Here is a 20,437-nt window from a genome sequence, read left to right as displayed (position 1 = left end):
GGAACAGTTGTCTCCAGGAACTCAGCATGGTGGGAGGAAGGAGTATCAGTGTAACGAATATGCAGTCCAGACTCACATCTACTGAGACTTGACCTTGTGGAAGACAGGGTGGTGGCAAAGTGACTAGAAGCATTTTCCGCTATCCAACCAACAACCTTTTGACACTGCTCTGGGTTCAATAGTGGTGTGCTGCGTTCCCCTTGGAATTGGGACAGGAAGGTTGGGCGAGAAGATGTGGGTGTTTTTTGTAGCACAATTTCAGCTTGCCCACGGCCTCAACCTCAGCCTCTGCATGCACCATCACCATCACGTCCAGTTCCCCATCCCTTGCCACGTGTCTTGCCCATTTTAAATGGAGGACAATATCTTCCACGCTCACTACAAATGGCTGAATTTGGAGTGAAGTTATATGTAATCCTCTTGACGGAGAAACCACAGTTTTAAATATCTGGCCTGTGGGTAGCTATTTTCAACAGCAAACCGTTGTCAAAAACTTTGCTGACACTCTGAAAAAAAATTTGACTGAAGGCCAGAAATGACAGAATTTTCAGAAAACGTATATGTGATTCGTGTGACGGACAAACCACAGTTTTAAATACCTGGCCTGTAGGTAACTATTTTTAACAGCAAACCATTGTCAAAAACTTTGCTGACACACTGAAAAAAAATCTGAATGGAGGCAAAAAATGGCAGTATTTTAGCGCAATTATATGTGATTTGTGTGACAGATAAACCACACTTTAAATAGCTGGATTTTTAGCGCTGTAATATGGAAAGGACCTGGCTGTATTCTGCAGTGCCATCAAGCAAATGGCACAGAAAAATGATGTTCTCTGGATTGCTTTTTAAGCAAATAATGAGGACTAAGATCCAAAAAAATTATTCCTGGCCCCTGAGACTTGGGCCTTTGTCTAGAAATGTCTAACAGCAGCAGAACGCAGAACTGGAATGGAGCCTCTTGTGCTATGTGCACCACAGTCTCCTATATAGCCTGCCTGCCAATATATGTGGCACCCCAGGGGTCTGGTTGCCACAATGGCATTGTTTCCTCACAAGGAGTGATGCCATGCCTGGAAGCAATGAGGGGTCCCCTAATCAGGTTTACCAGCATACAACACTTTCCTGGCTCCAGACCAGAAAGGAGAGCTCCTCCCCTTCAAACTGGAATCAGGAGGCGGAGTTAGTAAGAGTGAGTTGAGAAGAGTTGGAGACAGGAGAATGATGAGGAAGGACCTGGGGAAGGGAGCTGTGAACAAGTTCGCCCAAGAGGAGAGAAGCGCAAGTGAACCGGACACCGGAGTCCGTGGTTGTGGGGCACTAAAGGCCCAGCAGCTAGATCCAGAGGGCAGAAGACTGCAGGACTCCTGGCCCCACCAGATGCCCGGCGGCACAGCAGCACCATAGGGACCAGCACCGCCATGTGGGAGCGACACTTGAGGAAGACCCAAGCTGCCTGCCATACTGGTGAGGAAAAGATGTTTTACTCAGGGACGAGGGCTGCAGCATAGCTTCAAGCAGCAGGGCCAAAGAGATTAGCGCAGATGGAAGGCCTACAACTTCACCTGGCGAGGTGGATCCCCAACTGGCTTCCAGGCTGCCCGTACCTCTACTACCAGCTAGTACACTTCCCCCAGTCTGCTTAGCAAACTGCAAGTAAAGATAAACGAAACCGCCATTAAGCTGTGGACTGGTCATTATCTGCGCCATCACCTGCATTACACTGCACCAACAACATCTACCTCCACAATTCTACATATACTGCCCTGGAGCTCTGGAGCTTAGCTCTGTCTGTGGAGAGATGAACCAACTCTGCTGCATCACCATCAGCTCCAGAGGATCAGCACCGCAGCGGCGGCCCCATATAGCTGCATACTGAAGGTGGCATCACGAAAATTATCTCTAAAAACTTTAGAACTGGTTCACTGTCACCGTGACATCCCCCCAGCATCGACCAGCCCGGCTACCGAGTACCCCACGGCCCAGGGGACGCGTCATATACACTGCCTGCCTGATTTCTCTGCCGTTGGATTAGTCCTCAGAAGGACTGTTTGTTGAGATGGATATGTATAAAGCACTTGTTTTCTCCCTACATTACCTAATACATAAGCAAATTTCTCCCTAGCTCAGCACTTCTCCCTACACTGCCTGATTGCGAAGTAGACTGACGAGCACAGCGGTGCCAGGTCTAATTTGGACCTGATGACGCTGTGCGGCCAGCAAATCACTGTAATGCCACAACCAACATGGCTGCTGCATTACAGAGAATGGCAGGCAATCCCTGCATGTTGATTGTAGAGATGAGCATTGTTCGACTCGAACTGTTCGCCAATCTCAAATTTGAGCTGTTTTGGGCAGTGTTCGAGCCGTTCGGCGAACACGAACTATTTAAAAAAAAATTGGCTGTTCGAGGTTATGTTCGATAACTGTTCGTGCACCAAAATCATAACTGGATTTTTTCTCAGTAATGATGAAAATTAATGTTAATACGCAGTTTGAGTGTACAGCGGGGCGGGGGGAGGGGCCTGGGATGGATCTCTGCAGTAATAATGAAGATCTCCATTTTTTTTTCTCTTTCCCTCATTTACAGTGGGGAGGTGCAATCTGTCAGCCTATCAGCAGCGCACACACGGAGCGAAGTGCTTTTTTTCACAAGGGCATGTGTCATTGGCAGTGTATGTCACATGTCCTTGCCCTATAAGACCCAGCCATTTTCCCCGTCGCCAACATTTTCTCACTGCTGCAGCTGCGTGTTAGACGGCACCGCTGTTGCTGTGTGCGCTATACATTGTTAATTTCAAGCCAATTTTCAAACAAATCTACAGATAGCTTGGGAGTTTGGAAGAGTTGTGATTGCAGACTTTTAAGGACTAGGTTACAGCATTTCCTACTTTTATCAGGCAGGTCTGTGCTCTTAAATAGATAAGTTGGGAGTAAAGAATAATTGTAATTGCAGTCCTTTTCAGGACTAAGTTACATCAGTTCCTATCAGTTTTCTGCCAGGCAGGTCTGTGCCAGTGCTGTGCAAGTTTTTTTCACAGCATTTGGCTAAATCTAGCAAAGCTAATCCTTTTTGGCTTCTTGCAGAGTGTGTTAGTCAGTGGAGTAGCCTATCTGTGTTGCAAGCTACACCACCTGTGTATAGAATACCAATTTTTTTACTGCACCTAGTGAAGTAAAACCTTTTGGGCATAGCATCATTCTATTAGTCCATCTATACTGACCTCCATCAGGTTGCAAATTGAATATAATTTTTTCCTGCATCTAGCTCTGAAAAAATATTTAGGCTTCTAGCAGTGTGTGGGACTTCTTCTATTAGTCCATCTATACTGACCTCCACCAGGTTGCAAATTGAATATAATTTTTTTCTGCATCTAGCTCTGAAAAAATATTTGGGCTTCTAGCAGTGTGTGGGACTTGTTCTATTAGTCCATCTATACTGACCTCCATCAGGTTGCAAGTTAAAAATAATTTTTATCTGCATCTAGCTCTGAAAAAATATTTGGGCTTCTAGCAGTGTGTGGGACTTGGTCTATTAGTCCATCTATACTGACTTCCATCAGGTTGCAAATTGAATATAATTTTTTCTGCATCTAGCGCTGAAAAAATATTTGGGCTTCTAGCAGTGTGTGGGACTTGGTCTATTAGTCCATCTATACTGACCTCCATCAGGTTGCAAATTGAATATAATTTTTTTCTGCATCTAGCTCTGAAAAAATATTTGGGCTTCTAGCAGTGTGTGGGACTTGGTCTATTAGTCCATCTATACTGACCTCCACCAGGTTTCAAATTGAATATAATTTTTTTCTGCATCTAGCTCTGAAAAAATATTTGGGCTTCTAGCAGTGTGTGGGACTTGTTCAATTAGTCCATCTATACTGACCTCCATCAGGTTGCAAATTGAATATAATTTTTTTCTGCATCTAGCTCTGAAAAAATATTTGGGCTTCTAGCAGTGTGTGGGACTTGTTCTATTAGTCCATCTATACTGACCTCCATCAGGTTGCAAGTTAAAAATAATTTTTATCTGCATCTAGCTCTGAAAAAATATTTGGGCTTCTAGCAGTGTGTGGGACTTGGTCTATTAGTCCATCTATACTGACTTCCATCAGGTTGCAAATTGAATATAATTTTTTCTGCATCTAGCTCTGAAAAAATATTTGGGCTTCTAGCAGTGTGTGGGACTTGGTCTATTAGTCCATCTATACTGACCTCCATCAGGTTGCAAATTGAATATAATTTTTTTCTGCATCTAGCTCTGAAAAAATATTTGGGCTTCTAGCAGTGTGTGGGACTTGTTCTATTAGTCCATCTATACTGACCTCCATCAGGTTGCAAGTTAAAAATAATTTTTATCTGCATCTAGCTCTGAAAAAATATTTGGGCTTCTAGCAGTGTGTGGGACTTGGTCTATTAGTCCATCTATACTGACTTCCATCAGGTTGCAAATTGAATATAATTTTTTCTGCATCTAGCTCTGAAAAAATATTTGGGCTTCTAGCAGTGTGTGGGACTTGGTCTATTAGTCCATCTATACTGACCTCCATCAGGTTGCAAATTGAATATAATTTTTTTCTGCATCTAGCTCTGAAAAAATATTTGGGCTTCTAGCAGTGTGTGGGACTTGGTCTATTAGTCCATCTACACTGACCTCCACCAGGTTTCAAATTGAATATAATTTTTTTCTGCATCTAGCTCTGAAAAAATATTTGGGCTTCTAGCAGTGTGTGGGACTTGTTCAATTAGTCCATCTATACTGACCTCCATCAGGTTGCAAATTGAATATAATTTTTTTCTGCATCTAGCTCTGAAAAAATATTTGGGCTTCTAGCAGTGTGTGGGACTTGGTCTATTAGTCCATCTATACTGACCTCCATCAGGTTGCAAATTAAAAATAATTTTTATCTGCATCTAGCTCTGAAAAAATATTTGGGCTTCTAGCAGTGTGTGGGACTTGTTTTATTAGTCCATCTATACTGACCTCCATCAGGTTGCAAATTGAATATAATTTTTTTCTGCATCTAGCTCTGAAAAAATATTTGGGCTTCTAGCAGTGTGTGGGACTTGGTCTATTAGTCCATCTATACTGACCTCCATCAGGTTGCAAATTAAAAATAATTTTTATCTGCATCTAGCTCTGAAAAACTATTTGGGCTTCTAGCAGTGTGTGGGACTTGGTCTATTAGTCCATCTATACTGACCTCCATCAGGTTGCAAATCAAAAATAATTTTTATCTGCATCTAGCTCTGAAAAAATATTTTGGCTTCTAGCAGTGTGTGGGACTTGGTCTATTAGTCCATCTATACTGACCTCCATCAGGTTGCAAATTGAATATAATTTTTTTCTGCATCTAACCCAGCCAATAGTTTTGGCCTAATACCACAGTTTGGCCACTCAGCTCTGCTCCGTTCCCATCCATTGTTTTTTTGTGCAATCAACTCCAGAGTTGTGAATTAGTTAACCACCAAAATGAGTGGAAAAGGGCCTGCTGCTGGTGGAAAGGGGAATAGGCGTGTTGGGAAGGGGAAAAAAGGTTGTGTCCGTGGGGTAGGTGTTAATGCAACAGTAACATCTGCAGAAGAAAGACCATCTTCCAGCCAAACTAAAATGTCTACTTCTTTTAGCGGACAATGTGATAAGATACCTTACGGCCACGCCAATCGCTACAAATTCCAGATGAGGCACAAAAAAAGCAGGGGCTTCACCGGATATCAAGTGCTCCTTTAAGTGGGCTCTACTCCACATCAACTTCAACATCACAAATACTCCAGTCCTCAGAGGTGTCACCCCAATCGCACTTGCTTCCTCACAGCTCCCAAATCTATAGCTGCCCATCTGAGTATGAGGTAGAACAGATGATTGAGTCTGCAGAGCTGTTTACGCATACTATAGCCTGGGAATCAGAGGTCGGCTCCAGCGCTTCTGTGAATACAGACGAGGAAATGATCTGCACTGATGCCCAGAATCTTTATGAGTCGGATCCAGGACCAGACGCAGAAGGTTCTGACCATAATGTAGACCCTCATTCCCAAACTGTAACTCCTGTTGGTGGAGACAATGAGGAAGATGATGATGAGACTCAAATACCTGATTGGAGCGACAACTTTAGTTTTTTGTCAGGGCAGGAACAGGTTGGCTCTGAGGACGACGGATGTGATAACACACAGGGTGATGATGATGAGATTGGAGATCCCACTTAGTGTCAACCCACAGTCAGCCAAGAGATGAGGTCAGCAGAAGAGGTGGAGGAGAATGCTAGTGACGACGAGGTCAGGTTGCGCCTTCCTGGACAGAGACATAGTACTAGAAGCACGTCAACAACTGCATCCTCAAACACAACTCTGCCTCTCACCACAAGTCGTGGTGGCTCTTCAGGTCGCATGGGTGCTAAGCCTTGCATAGCCTGGGCATTTTTTCAGATCGATAAAGATGACCCAACTCGTGTTATCTGTAACATTTGTCAGCAAAAGCTTAGTAGAGGCCAAAAAATACATAGTTTGAGTACTTCATGCATTAACCAGCACATAGACATGAAGCATAAGTTGCAGTGGGAAGCTCACTGTGCTACAATGCGGCCTAGCCGGCCGGGCCAACCACCGTCTGCCACATCTTGTGCATCCGCGGCCTCTTCATCCTCTGTGACTGGGGGGACAGCAGTCACACCTGTTTTGGGACGCAGACCTGCCACCTCTTTACCAGCAACAGCCAGTGTGATTGGCAGTTCATCATTTTCTTTGGAGGTGGTAACACCAGCTGGTGTTGAGCACTGTCCGACATCGATAGAACAACCTTTGGATCAAGGCAACCTAACATGTCCGCCTGCATCTTCCTCACAGACCGACAGTTTACCTGGAACACCCTTATCAACCCCGTCTAAGCATAACAGCCATCCCTCGGTCCCTCAGATGTGGACAAGTAAAAGACCATTTCCTCCTAGCCATGAGAAAGCTAAGAGGTTGAATTTCACCATCTGCAAGCTCTTGGCTACAGAAATGCTGCCTTTCAGCCTGGTGGACACAGAGGATTTTTGAGACCTTATGTACATCGCAGTGCCCCAGTAACAGATGCCCAGTCGGCACTACTTCTCAAAGAAAGGTGTGCCTGCTTTCCACCAGCATGTCGCACACAACATCACCTCTTCTTTGAGAAACTCTGTGTGTGACAGGGTGCATTTCACCACAGACACTTGGACGAGTAGGCATGGACAGGGGCGTTACATGTCGCTGACTGGGCACTGGGTAACTATTGTGACAGCAGGACAAAGAGCTGCTGTCCAAGTCTTGCCGTCCCCACGAGTTGTGCGTCAATCCTCTTTAACTCAAAGTTCCTCCACTGCTTCTGCCTCCTCAACCTCCTCTTGGTCCTCCACCTGCACCCAAAGCCTGTCTGGTCATGCCACAATCTTTCTAACTGCGTAGAAGGGATCCTGCACACCTCCTTACTATGCTGGCAGTAGGGCTCAACGTCATCAGGCGGTTTTTACTTTGAAATGTCTGGGAAATGTGAGTCACACAGCTGAGGAGTTGTGGTCAGCTCTGGAGAACCAATTTCATGAATGGTTGTCTCCACTGGACCTGAAACCAGGGAAGGCCGTGTGCGACAATGCTGAAAACCTGGGTGCGGCCCTTCACCGGCGCAATGTCATACACGTGCCTTGTATGGCTCACGTGTTGAACCTGGTTGTCCAGCAATTTTTAGCCCACTATCCTGGACTAGATGGCCTTCTGCAGAGGGCACGGTCGCTGTGTGCTCACTTCCGCCGCTCACATCCCGCAGCTCAGCGACTTACATCTCTAGGTCGTTGGGCCTGCCACTTCACCGGCTAAAATGCGATGCGCCTACTCGGTGTAATTCAACTCTGCACATGTTGCAGCGACTGTGGCAGCACCGACAAGCCCTGGTGCAATACGTTCTGACGTATAGCCTGGGCCAACGAGATCCAGAGGTGGGGCAAATCACGCTGGAGGAGTGGTCTCAGATCAGGGACCTATGCACCCTTCTGCACAGTTTTGAAATGGCGACGAAGATGTTTAATGCTGACGATGCCATTATCAGCATGACTATTCCGGTGATTTACATGCTGGAGCACATGTTGAACAGAATTCGGAGTCAGGTGGTGGCACAAGAGGAGGTGGAGGAAGTAGAGGAGGAGGAGTTGTATGCGGAAGGGCTAACATCTGCAAGGTCCAGATGGTCGGCAGCACCAAGCCGGCAGGCATGTGAGGGTGGAGGAGATGGTTTTACTCGGGCGCATGGTAGCAGCCAAACTAGTGAGGAAGGTGCAGGAACCCAGGAAGAAGTGTAGGACGAACTGATGGAAGACTCATCAGATGAGGGAGACCTTGATCACATTTCTGTTGTGCGAGGTTGGGGGGAGAGGACAGAGGAAGGAAGCATGATTGTTACCTTGCCACCAACACAACAGGGACTTGGTGCTCCTGGATGCGCAAGACACATGAGTGCCTTCTTGCTGCACTACCTGCAACATGACCCTCGAATTGTGAGAATTAGAAATAATTCTGACTACTGGGTTGCCACACTGTTAGATCCCTGGTACAAAAGTAAATTTTCAGAAATTATTCCTGCCATAGAAAGGGATGCACGCATGCAGGAGTATCAGCAGAGACTGTTGCAGAATCTTACATGTCCTTTTCCACAAAACACCAGTGGTGCACGTAGTGAATCTCACAGTTCCAACTTGCCAACCGTGGGACCGTCAAGTGCTCAGCACTCAAACCGTAACAGAAACACAATATCTGCTGGTAAAATCAATTTTGTGGAATCATTTCACCACTTTTTTAACCCATCCTTTGCAAGGCCACAGGAGACAAGAAGTCTGACACATAGTCAACGCCTAGCGATGATGGTACAGGAGTATCTCCAAGTAAACATTGAAGCCATGACTGTGTCATTGGACCCTTGCTCTTTTTGGGCTTCCAATCTGGATAAATGGCCAGAGCTAGCCACTTACGCATTGGAGATCTTGTCATGCCCCGCAGCCAGCGTTCTGTCTGAACGTGTGTTCAGCGCTGCTGGTGGTGTGCTGACAGATAAGCGCACGCGGCTCTCCACTGATAATGTAGACAGACTCACGTTCATAAAGATGAAAAAATCATGGATTCAAAATGACTTTTCTACTCCTGTGTCATCCTGGGGAGAGTAAAAGCTTGATGATTGGTTAAAATCACCTCACCAACCATTTTAAGCTTTCAAATGACTAATCATGTTTATCTGTATCTTGGCTGGAAAATAATTTGGGCTTTGTAGCAGTGTGCAGTACTGATTCTATTAGGCCATCTATACTAAGCTCCACCAGATTTAAAATTAATAATAATTTTTAGCTGCATCTAGCCCGGAAAATAATTTTGGGGCTCCGAGATGCGCAAGACACATAAGTGCCTTCTTGCTGCACTACCTGCAACATGACCCTCAGATTGTCAGAATTCAAAGTAATCCTGACTACTGGGTTGCCACACTCTTAGATCCCCCACACTCTTCGATCAACCTTTTCATTTTAATAAAGACCAAAAAAATGGTCATTTTTGAAATTATAAGCATTAGCAGGTTATTAGAAACTGAAATCAAACAGTTTTCAACTCAAAACTTTATTCTAGGTGATGTTACATTTGCACATAGGACCCCTTGTTCGAAAGGAGCTTCTGAACTCTCTCGTCCATTGAATTTGTCAGGTTTTGGATGGTTTCTGCTTCAATTGTTTTGCATGAGGACAGAATACCCTCCCAGAGCTGTTGCTTAGATGTGAACTGCCTCCCGCCATCATAGACACTCCTTTTGATGATGCTCCAGAGGTTCTGAATGGGTTAGAGGTCAGGGGAGCATGGGGGTCACACCATAAGTTTGTCCCCTTTTATGCCCATATCAGCCAGAGATGCAGATGTGTTATGTGCAGCATGAGACGGTGCATTACCATGCATGAAAATGATCTTGCTGTGGAATACACGGTTCATCTTCTTGAACCATGGCAGGAAGTGCTGTTTGAGAAACTCCACATACATTATGGAGTTCATCTTTACCCCTTCAGGGATCCTAAAGGGGCCGACATGATTCCAGCCCAAAACATTACTCCACCTCCTCCTTGTTGGCGCTGTAGCCGTGTTTGCGTGTGGTGTCCATCAATCAGCCATCCTCCACTCCATCCATCTGGACCATCGAGCGTTGCACGGCACTCATCCATGAACAAAACAGTTTTGAAATCAGTCTTCATGTATTGTTTGGCCCACTGGAGCCATTTCTGCTTGTGTGCAGTGGATAGAGGAGGTTGACAGGATGGCGTGCGCACAGCTGCAAACCTCTGAAGGACCCTGCATCTTGTTGTTCGGGGGACGTTGGAGGCACCAGCAGCTTCAAAAACTTGTCTGCTGCTGTGACAAGGCTTTTTTGCCGCTGCTCTTTTAACCTGACGTAATTGCCTGTAGGAAAGAGTCCTCAATTTGCCCTTATCAGCACGCACACGTGTGTACTGTGAATCAGCTACATACTTCTTGATTGCCAAGACACTTCATCCTGATCAACGCAAAATGTTGATTGTAGTCATGTCTTGACCTACACACTCCACAATTTGTTGCTTCTCAGCAGCCGACACATCCTTTTTCTTTCCCATTTTGGCAGAAAATGTAGGCTGCTTAATAATGTGGGACAGCCTTCTTAAGTAGTCTTGCCTTTCATTGGACACACCTGCCAGACTAATTAGCACAAGTGTCTGCAATTGCTTACAGTGATATAAAGAGCCCTGACACAAATCACCATCAATGAGTTTAACTGACAAACAAACAAATTCTTCCCTTATCACTCCTAAACACTTTTTGCATAATAATTTGGAACACAGTGTACATGTGCTTTTCCACAAAACACCAGTGGTTCACGTAGTGAATCTTACAGTTCTAACTTGCCAACCGTGGTCTGTATGGAGTAGTTCAATAAAGCGCCCAAAATTAAGATAACATAGACGGGAGAGGTCTCTATGAATAGGAATTCCTAAGTATTTGATACCCTGTGAGGGCCAGGCAAAGGGAAAGTTGGACTGGATGGAATCCTGTATGGATTTGGGGAGGGAGACATCGAGGGCGTCAGACTTCGCTGCATTCATTTTAAAATTTGACCATGTAACAAAGTGATCTATTTCAGCCGTAACAGCAGGGATGGATATATGTGATTGAGTGATATATACTAGGACATCATCAGCAAATAGAGAGCACTTGTACTCGTTGCCTCCCACCTCAATGCACCTAATATTGGGGTTATGGCGAATTGATGAGAGCAGGTGCTCCGTCACTAGGATGTATAAGAGAGGGGACAGAGGACATCCCTGCCTTGTCCCATTGGTGATTATGAAAGGTGATGAAAATGTTCTGACGTGCCCCCTGGGCCTTGGGACACCCGGAGCCGGACCCTTTTTGGTGGATGCTGGTTGTTGTAGTCTCCGTGGTGGCGACCCGGTTCCGTGGCTCAGGGCAGTCAAACCAGTAGTGGAACTATTTATGTGGTTTTGATGTTTAAATGTCTGACTACGCCACACGTGGATTGCGGTCAGAGTGAACCGCCACTGCAGGGCAGACCGCTGAGGCTGGTTTTGTGAGGGAGGAGTATAGCCTCAGGGCAGAGTATGCGGTGGATGGGCGTGATGGTGGAGGGCAGCAACAGTAACGACACGGAGTCAGTGATGCAGTCCAGGGCCTTTACTCACAGTTCTTATTATCCAGACCACTTCTGCAGGTAACAGCTGCCCACGTCGTACTGTGCTCACCAGGTGAGGGGCTCAGACAACTCCCAGATAACTTTGGAGCGCTTCACAGGACCCCCTTTGTGTGTCCTTTGTCTGGCCTTTCTTACCAACCCTTCTGTCCGGCTGCTTCGGGCCTCCTCTTGGCGCCAGTTTCCCTGATCCTATGTGGTGCCTTCCTAGCGGGTGTAGCGGAGGGGCTGCGCCACATAAAATGTCACAGCCTCCGGTTTCTAGCTGAAGGTCATTTCCCGCCTCCACTAGTTTCAGGGACCGGTCTCCCCCTTTGGCCTGACCCCTCCACGCAGGTGGATTCGGGCGTGCGGTGCGACTCGCCTGTCCGCACCCCTGGGATCCCTACATTCCTCATTCCTGGAGCCTTCTCCGCTCCTCTTCCTTCCTTCTTCCTCTTCCAGGCCTGGGCCTCTGTTACTAGGCCCGCCTCCGGAGCAGAGCTCATGCAGAGCCCCTGCTCCCTGTCACTTCTGCTCAGACTTCTCTGCACTGAACTAAGATGGTGCCCACCTTTTATACTCCCTTCTCAATGCACCCAGGAACTGCTTCCTCCCTGCTCCTGCACTGCAGGGTTCCCCTTCCTCAGTGTTCCCTCCCCCCACTCCAGCCAGGGACAGGGACTGTCGTGCCCATCTCAGGGGTATATTGGTCGCCTTGCCCCACGGCAATGTGGTGTAATGCATGCAGGTGTCGGGTCCTAATCCACACTCCATCCTTACCTGAGAGTGAGATATTACACCTCTGGGTGAGGTGCCATACCTCTGTAGCAACCGAGCCCTCAGGGTGCTACAGTTCCATTTATATTCAGCCTAGGTGACGTATTGCGATACAGGGCCGTGATTTTGTCTATAAAAGGGTCCCCTAGACCCCTACCCCAAGCTTTTTAAGAGAATAATATATGGCGTGCCAGGAGTCTCTATGGAATGCTTTCTCAGCATCCAACGAGAGTATCTAATTACAAATTTTTAACTGCATCTAGCCCAGGAAATACTTTGTGCCTAGTAGCAGTGTCTGCTAGTCAGCAGATTATCCCGGCTGTTAAGCAAGCTACACCACCTGTAGTTTGGACACTTAATTTTTTCAAAGGAAATGCTTCGGGACCACGGGATACTCAGTGAAGAGCATCAGGAGGCACCCCAAGGCATAGGGGCTGGGACTGGCGGTAGGATGTCTTGTGGTGGACAGCCGAGCTCGATCCTTATAAAAGCTTTTTAACTGCAGCAGCTTTAGTGGACGCTACTGGAGCTGGAATTACGCGGCTGCTGGCATGAGACTTGCCCTCCAATAGATCCTTGTAAATGGATTTAAAGTGTATTCATTCAAATTAGAGAGACAATTTAAATTAAAAAGCTTAGAGCTGCCTCCACCACAGGGGGGCTCGCTCGACCCACCAGCGGACAGGCACCAGTATTGGGAAAGGGGGGCTGGCCGTCAGGGTCCACCGCGGCTCTGGCACAAACCCGGCGACACGGAGGTGGCACGGGCAGGAACGGACTGGCCGTGTCGGCTTCTCACTTTTTGGATTTTAGAAGGGCATGACATGCCTATATCTGTGTCTCCCCCTCCTTTTACTCCTCCACCTCTTTTCTTTTCGCATGACTATATGTACTTGTCACTTTTCCATGTATTAGTTATGTCTTCTGAGCAGTTTGTCAGCTTTTGGACACCTTTGAAGGTGTTTTCTATGTGTTTCTATGTGTTTTTGTTTGCCTGCCATTGGTTTTAACGGTGTTTGAAGGTGTTCGATGAACAGTTCGGCGAACAGACGGGTGTTCGACGAACCGAACCGAACTCGAACACTATGGGGGTGGCTCAACACTAGTTGATTGATGCTCTAAAGAGCGCCAAACATGCAGGGAGGGGACCCGAACATCCGCCCGAGCATCTCAGAAGTACTCGGCGAGCTCCGAGAATCTCGAGTACTGAAATGCTCGGGCGAGTACCGAATACTTGCGAGTCTGCTCGCTCATTACTAGTCAATAATAATAATAATAATTAATGATAATTAGTGAGTATGTTCTGCTAACCCTTCGGGCCGAACACCGAGTAGTTACAGCTGCTCGGTGTTATGTTTGAATCACTCCCATGTGCATGATTTGTGACTGTTTGACAACTTGAATACATGTGAGGAATGTGTAAAAAATAGACATTCCTTACATGTACTAAAGCTGTCAAACAGTCGCAAATCATGCACATGGGAGTGATTCAAACATAACACCGAGCAGCTGTAACTACTCGGTGTTCGGCCTGAGCATACTAGCCGAAAGGGTTAACAGAACATACTCGCTCATCTCTAATGATAATTAATAAATCTTCCCTTCTAATGTGAACAGAAATTGACAATCGGTATAGTCATGAAAATAGTCAAGAAAATATATAAAAAATAACATTGGGTTCCTTCAGAATGTGTTGGATTCAAACCTCTAAACATGACAAGTTTATATTACTTACATATATTATACTCAACCACCTTGAAGACATTATCATATTGAGGAAAGTTTGAGGCTTTCTGGTGAAAGGAGAGAGAGAAAGAGAGGAGAAAGGACATGATCTCACTTATTCCAAAATCAGACATTAATATTTCCAACCCACACTGCACACTTACAGTACATCACAATCCACATCAATGTCCACATCAATGTCAATTAGTAGGAAAAATATAGATTTTTTAAATTAAAGCAACTGTTATTCTTTAAAAATTGATGACTTACCTGTAGGATAAGTCATAAATATGAACTGAATGACGGTCCAACACCCAACGCTACCAATGTTCAGAGATGGAACTAAGCAATGTTTTTGTGAGAATTAAAGCAACTCCATAGTTTCTTGGTGGCTGATGCCAAGTTCTAGATTCTGCCTTCCATTTAGATTGTTCAGTGCTCATTTCCTGGCCCATTCACTCAGGCCGATAAAAATTGTACTTGAATAGTGCTTCGATGGTCCTGTCCCTTCAAGGGCACAAAGGAGAGGGTAAGAAAGCAATGGAAACGTTTGTAATGTTTCTTAATCATCTATAATGCACATGTATTTTTCAATCACTTTATTGAAAATGCAAGTTTTGTTACCAGTGAAAATAAAGAATTTTAATAAAGATTGTTTTATGCAGATATTGACTAAACATTTTAAGTATTCAAATTTCACCATAAATCTTAAATGCAGCAGAAAGATCTAATTTTCCCTTCCGATGTGAATAGAAATTGACAAATTCAAGAAATTAGCAACAAATAAAACCAGGTCCCACTGAGATTTTAACTTGGATCGCTGGATTCAGAGTCCAGAGTGCTAACCATTACACTATTGAACCATGTCATATGTTTTAGGTGTGTGCTTTCCAGTGGGGAGACAGAAAGAGAAGGAAAAGAACACGATACCTTTCTTGACTCGCCTAAAAATAGTTTACAAGACAAGAATAGGATACCGGTGTTTTCAGCAAACACTGGACACTTATATCACAATTCACAGACAGATAATGATATGATCTTGTATTTTAGTACAGTAAGTATAGACAGTTTTCCCTGTGTCGTGAAGACAAAGGATGACAGAAATTCAAGGACAGAGTGATGTAACTTTTGAAATTTTTCACTAGGAAAAATGTTCAGACATCTCCGAAATAGATAATTATATGACCTTGTACAGTAAGTACTGTGAACGCTGGCCATGAGTTATTCTTCTGCAGACCCCTGACTGTCATGACAACCTATCAGTGCCCCCCGATCACATGACAAGGGTGTTGATGGGCAGGATTTAAATCCCGCTGTCAGAGATTGACAGCAGAATTTAACTGGTTAACAGCCAGTGGTGGAGTTCCAACTCACCCTCCACTGTTGGAGGCACATGACAGCTAATTAAATCAGCAGTGATGATGGGGGAAAGATGCAGGCTCAGTGCCGGAGCCAGCATCAAAGTCGGGGAAACGACATATGTTGTAAATATATACATCATGCGTTGTGAAGGGGTTAACCTTTAATATAGAAATTGGGTAGGAAAAGTTAGGAAAGGGCAGGCATGAGAAGGATAAATGGAGTTCTTCATTGGGAATCATGGGGGATGGGTAGGAAAGTAACAACAAGGAAAGTGAAACGAGAGAGTATCTATTAACAGAAAAAAGAAAAAGATGAAACATTCGTATGATATAATGTTCAAATTTATGTAAAGAATTTTACATATTCTACACATAAGGCTTGAGCCATTTTTGTATATGTGGAAAATAAATCAATACATTAAGATTAAAGTTATTGTTTTATTCGTTTAAACAAGATAAAAGTAAAACTTTGCATTTTCTTTAGTTTTGCTATAACGCTTGACCTTTTTTCCCTCTTGCCCGCCACCTGAGGATTCCTCATGCTGACTTTCTCTGCCCTTTGCCATTTTTAAAATTCCTGGAGAAATTTGAATACAAAAAAAGTTAAGCAAATGTCTTTATTTTCACTGATAACGAAACATGAAACATAATAAATCAGAAATATACTAAATAAGTCACTGGAGACCATATTGAAAAACTTTTCAGTTAAGAAAAAAAAAAAAATACACAAAAAAAAAAGTTTGGTGCCAGGTGGTGAGAATCGAACCAACACATCCAAACACACTGGAGAGGAAGAGTACCTCATGGCTGGTTAGCTCAGTTGGTTAGAGCGTGGTGCTAAAAACACCAAGGTCATGGGTTCTATCCCCTTATGGGCCAGCATAATTTTTTTTTTTTTTTTGCTAACACAGTAACTGTGTTATATTTTTAAAAAAATAATTATTTTTTTGGTAATTTATTGCATTTTATGCATCCATCTTGAAATAATATTGAGCTACAATCTTTCTCATTGTATTACTTCTAAATTAAGGAGGTTTTCTTCATTGTTATGACTGATACTCTTTATCTTTAAAATGGCCAAATAAAATAAATGTTAAATAGGCATCTAGTTAATTAAAAAAAAACTTGCACGCTTACTGTGATGTCGAAAAAAAAAATGGTTGGAGGACTGCCCCTATATAAGGCACCACCTCCAAAATGGAGGTGCCTGTGAAATGTTGAAATTTGTGTGCTAACACTCTCTCCAGCCCTCAGGTCCCAGTGCTGTCCGCCAGCCTGTCTTTCAGCCGTGCCCGGCATCTGGTCTGTCAGCTGTGCCCACCAGCCTGCCTATCTGCCGTGCCCTCCAGCTCGTCTATTAGCCATGCCTGCCAATCAGCCTGCCAGCCGTCCGCCTGCCTACTAACCGTACACAACTGTCTGCCCATCTGTCGTGCCAGTCCACTTTGGCTATCAGCCCTGTGGGAGTCGCTTGCTCTCAAAGGAGGTCTGTCCCAGAATGGCACCTGGTTCACGTTCCCGGTCCCTCCTTGGTTTACGGAGTCAACTAAGCTACCGTGTAGCCAGGTTTGGTCCAGGTAGGCACTTAGTTACGCCCCTGTGGTCCCTCCTTGCACCACAGCACAGTGGTTCCACCATCCGGACGTGTAACACAGCCAATGAAAACACAAAAGTCAGTATCTTTGTAAATTAAAATATTTTCCAAAACACATGCAAATTCTTCCTAAGTGTTTAAAAATGGCCCTTAGTCTGTTTCTATAGGCTCCACTCTCATGGGGAAGACTGCTGACTTGACAGATGTCCAGAAGGAAGTCATTGACACACTCCACAAGGTCCCAGAGTTCCAATTTTCATTTGCAAATCAAGTTCCCAGAGTCTGGAGGAAGAGTGGAGAGGCCACAATCCAAGCTGCTTGAGGTCTAGTGTGAAGTTTCCATGATCAGTGATGGTTTGGGGAGTCACGTCATCTGCTGGTGTAGGTCCATTGTGTTTTATCAAGAACAAAGTCAGTGCAGCCATCTACCAAGAAATTTTAGAGCACTTCATGCTTCCCTCTGCCAACAAGCTTTTTGGAGATGGGAATTTCATTCTCCAGCAGGACTTGGCACCTGTCCACACTGCCAAAAGTACCAATACCTGGTTTACACACAACAGTCTCACTGTGCTTGATTGTAAGCAAACTTGCCTGACCTTAACCCCATAGAGAATCTATTATAGAGAATCTATGGGGTATTGTCAAGATGAATATGAGAGACACCAGACACAACAATGCAGACAAGCTGAAGGCTGCTATCAAAGCAATCTGGGCTATCATAACACCTCAGCAGTGGCACAGGCTGATCGCCACATTGCTGCATTGATGCAGTAATTGAAGTAGAAGGAGCCTGACCAAGTATTGAGTACATTTACTGAACATACATTTCTGTAGGCCAACATTTTGGATTTTAAAAACATTTTTCAAGCTGTTGTTATAAACTATTCTAATTTACTGAGATAATAGCTTTTGTGTTTTCATTGGTTGTAAGCCATAAGCATCAACATTAACAGAAATAAACACTTGAAATAGATCTCTCTGTTTGTACTGACCCTATATAATATAAGTTTCTCTTTTTGTATTGAAGAACTGAAATAAATTAACTTGTTGATGATTCTCTAATTTAGTGAGATGCTCCTGTATTATAACCAAAGCCAAAGACACCAAGAAAGTCAACAAAATCTAAGGTTCCACCGAGAGGCGAACTCAGATAGCTGGATTCAAAGTCCAGAGTGCTAACCATTACACCATGGAACCTGCATACTTGCTGACACTTGACTCTCATATTTCATAAATGAACCAGAACCTTACACTCCAGTAATTAATAACAGTAATAATAATAATTTCTAAGTGGCAGGAAGATCCAATCTTACCTTCTGATGTGAATAGAAATGGACAATCTGTATAGTCAGGAAAATATATATTAAAAAAACAGGTTCCTCCGAAATGTGTGGGATTCAAAACACTAACCATGACAAGTTTATATTACTTACAGTAAGTATGTAACACCAAACCACCTTAAAGATATTAGCATATTGAGGTAAGGTTGAGGTTTTATGGTGAAAGGAGAGAGAGAAAGAGAAGAGATAGGACATGATCTCACTTATGCCAAAATCAGACATCAATGTTTACAGCCCGCACTGCACACTTACAGTACATCACAATCCACATCAATGTCCCCATGATTATCAATTAGTAGGAAAAATTTTAAAAAATTAAAGCAACTGTTATTCTTTGAAAATGTATGATAAGTCATCAATATGAGCTGGATGGTGGCCCATCACCCAACCGTCCCACTGTTTAGAGATGGAACTAAGAGGTGTTCAGCTGAGTATCATAGCAACTCCATAGTTTTTTGGTGGCTGATGCCAAGTTCTAGATTCTACCTTCCACTTAGATTGTTCAGCGCTCATTTCCTGGCCCATTCAGACAGGCCGATAAGAATTGTACTTGAAGAGTCCTTTAATGGTCCTGTTCCTTCAAGGGCACAAAGGATAGGGTAAGAAAGCAATGGAAATGTTTGTAATGTTTCTTAATCATCTATAATGCACATGTATTTTTCAATCACTTTAGTCAAAATGCAAGTTTTGGTACCAGTGAAAATAAAGATTTTTAATAAGAATTTCTTTCTGCAGATGTTGGCTAAACTTTTCATGTATTCAAATTTCACCATAAAACTTAAAAGTGGCAGAAAGATCTAATCTTCCCTTTTGATGTGAAAAGAAATTGAAAAATTCATGAAATTAGCACCAAAATCAATTCAGGTCCCACCGAGATTTGAACTCAGATCATTGGATTCAGTGTCCAGAGTGCTAACCATTACACCATGCCATACATCTCACATGTGTGCTTTCCAGTGGAGAGACAGAAAGAGTAGGGAAAGAACACGATACCCTTCTTGACTCCCCTAAAAAAAGTTTACAAGATAAGAATAGGATACCGGTGTTTTCAGCCCACAATGGACCCTTGTATCACAATTCACAGACAGATAATTATATGATCTTGTATTATGGTACAGTAAGTATAGACAGTTTTCTTGTGTCGTGAAGACAAAGGATGACAGAAGTTCAAGAACAGAGTCAAAAAGTGATGTAACTTTTGAAAATTTTCACTAGGAAAAATGTTCAGACATCACCGAAATAGATAATTATATGACCTTGTACAGTAAGTACTGTGAACGCTGGCCATGAGTTATTCTTCTGCAGACCCCTGACTGTCATGACAACCTATTAGTGCCCCCCGATCACATGACAAGGATGTTTATGGGCAGGATTTAACTCCCACTGTCAGAGAGTGACAGCAGAATTTAACTGGTTAACAGCCAGTGGTGAAGCTCCAACCCACCCTCCACTGTTGGAAGCGCATGACAGCTGATTAAATCAGCAGTGATGTTGGGGGAAAGATGCAGGCTCAGTGCTGGAGCCCGCATCAAAGTCAGGGAAACAACATATGATGTAAATATATACATCATACATTGTAACAGGGTTAACTTTTAATATTGAAATGAGGTAGGATAAGTTGGGAAAGCGCAGGTATGAGAAGGATGAATGGAGTTCTTCATTGGGAATCATGGGGATGGGTAGGAAAGTAACAACAAGGAAAGTGAAACGAGAGAGTATCTATTAACAGAAAAAAGAAAAAGATGAACCATTCACATGATATAATATTCATATTCAAATATATGTAAAGAATTTTACATCTTCTACACATTAGGCTTGTGCCATTTTTGTATATGTGGATAATAAATCAATATATTAACATAAATTTTTTATTTTAATTGTTTAAAGAAGATAAAATTAAAACTTTGCATTTTCTTTAGTTTCACTATAACTCTGGACCTTTTTTCCC

At 43.8% G+C, this 20,437-nt stretch overlaps 1 non-coding gene across 1 annotated transcript; it reads left to right on the top strand.

The window, feature by feature from the left end:
* The first annotated feature begins 16,360 nt into the window (after window positions 1-16,360).
* Window positions 16,361-16,434, top strand: TRNAF-AAA (transfer RNA phenylalanine (anticodon AAA)). Its single transcript has one exon. It is a non-coding gene; the product is annotated as a tRNA-Phe (tRNA).
* Window positions 16,435-20,437: the final 4,003 nt, after the last annotated feature.

The sequence above is a fragment of the Phyllobates terribilis genome, unplaced genomic scaffold, assembly GCF_046119375.1.
Source record: "Phyllobates terribilis strain yellow unplaced genomic scaffold, ASM4611937v1 Scaffold_11__3_contigs__length_659146591, whole genome shotgun sequence".
In the NCBI taxonomy this organism is placed as follows: domain Eukaryota; kingdom Metazoa; phylum Chordata; class Amphibia; order Anura; family Dendrobatidae; genus Phyllobates; species Phyllobates terribilis.
This window is presented reverse-complemented; position numbering and strand designations above follow the sequence as displayed.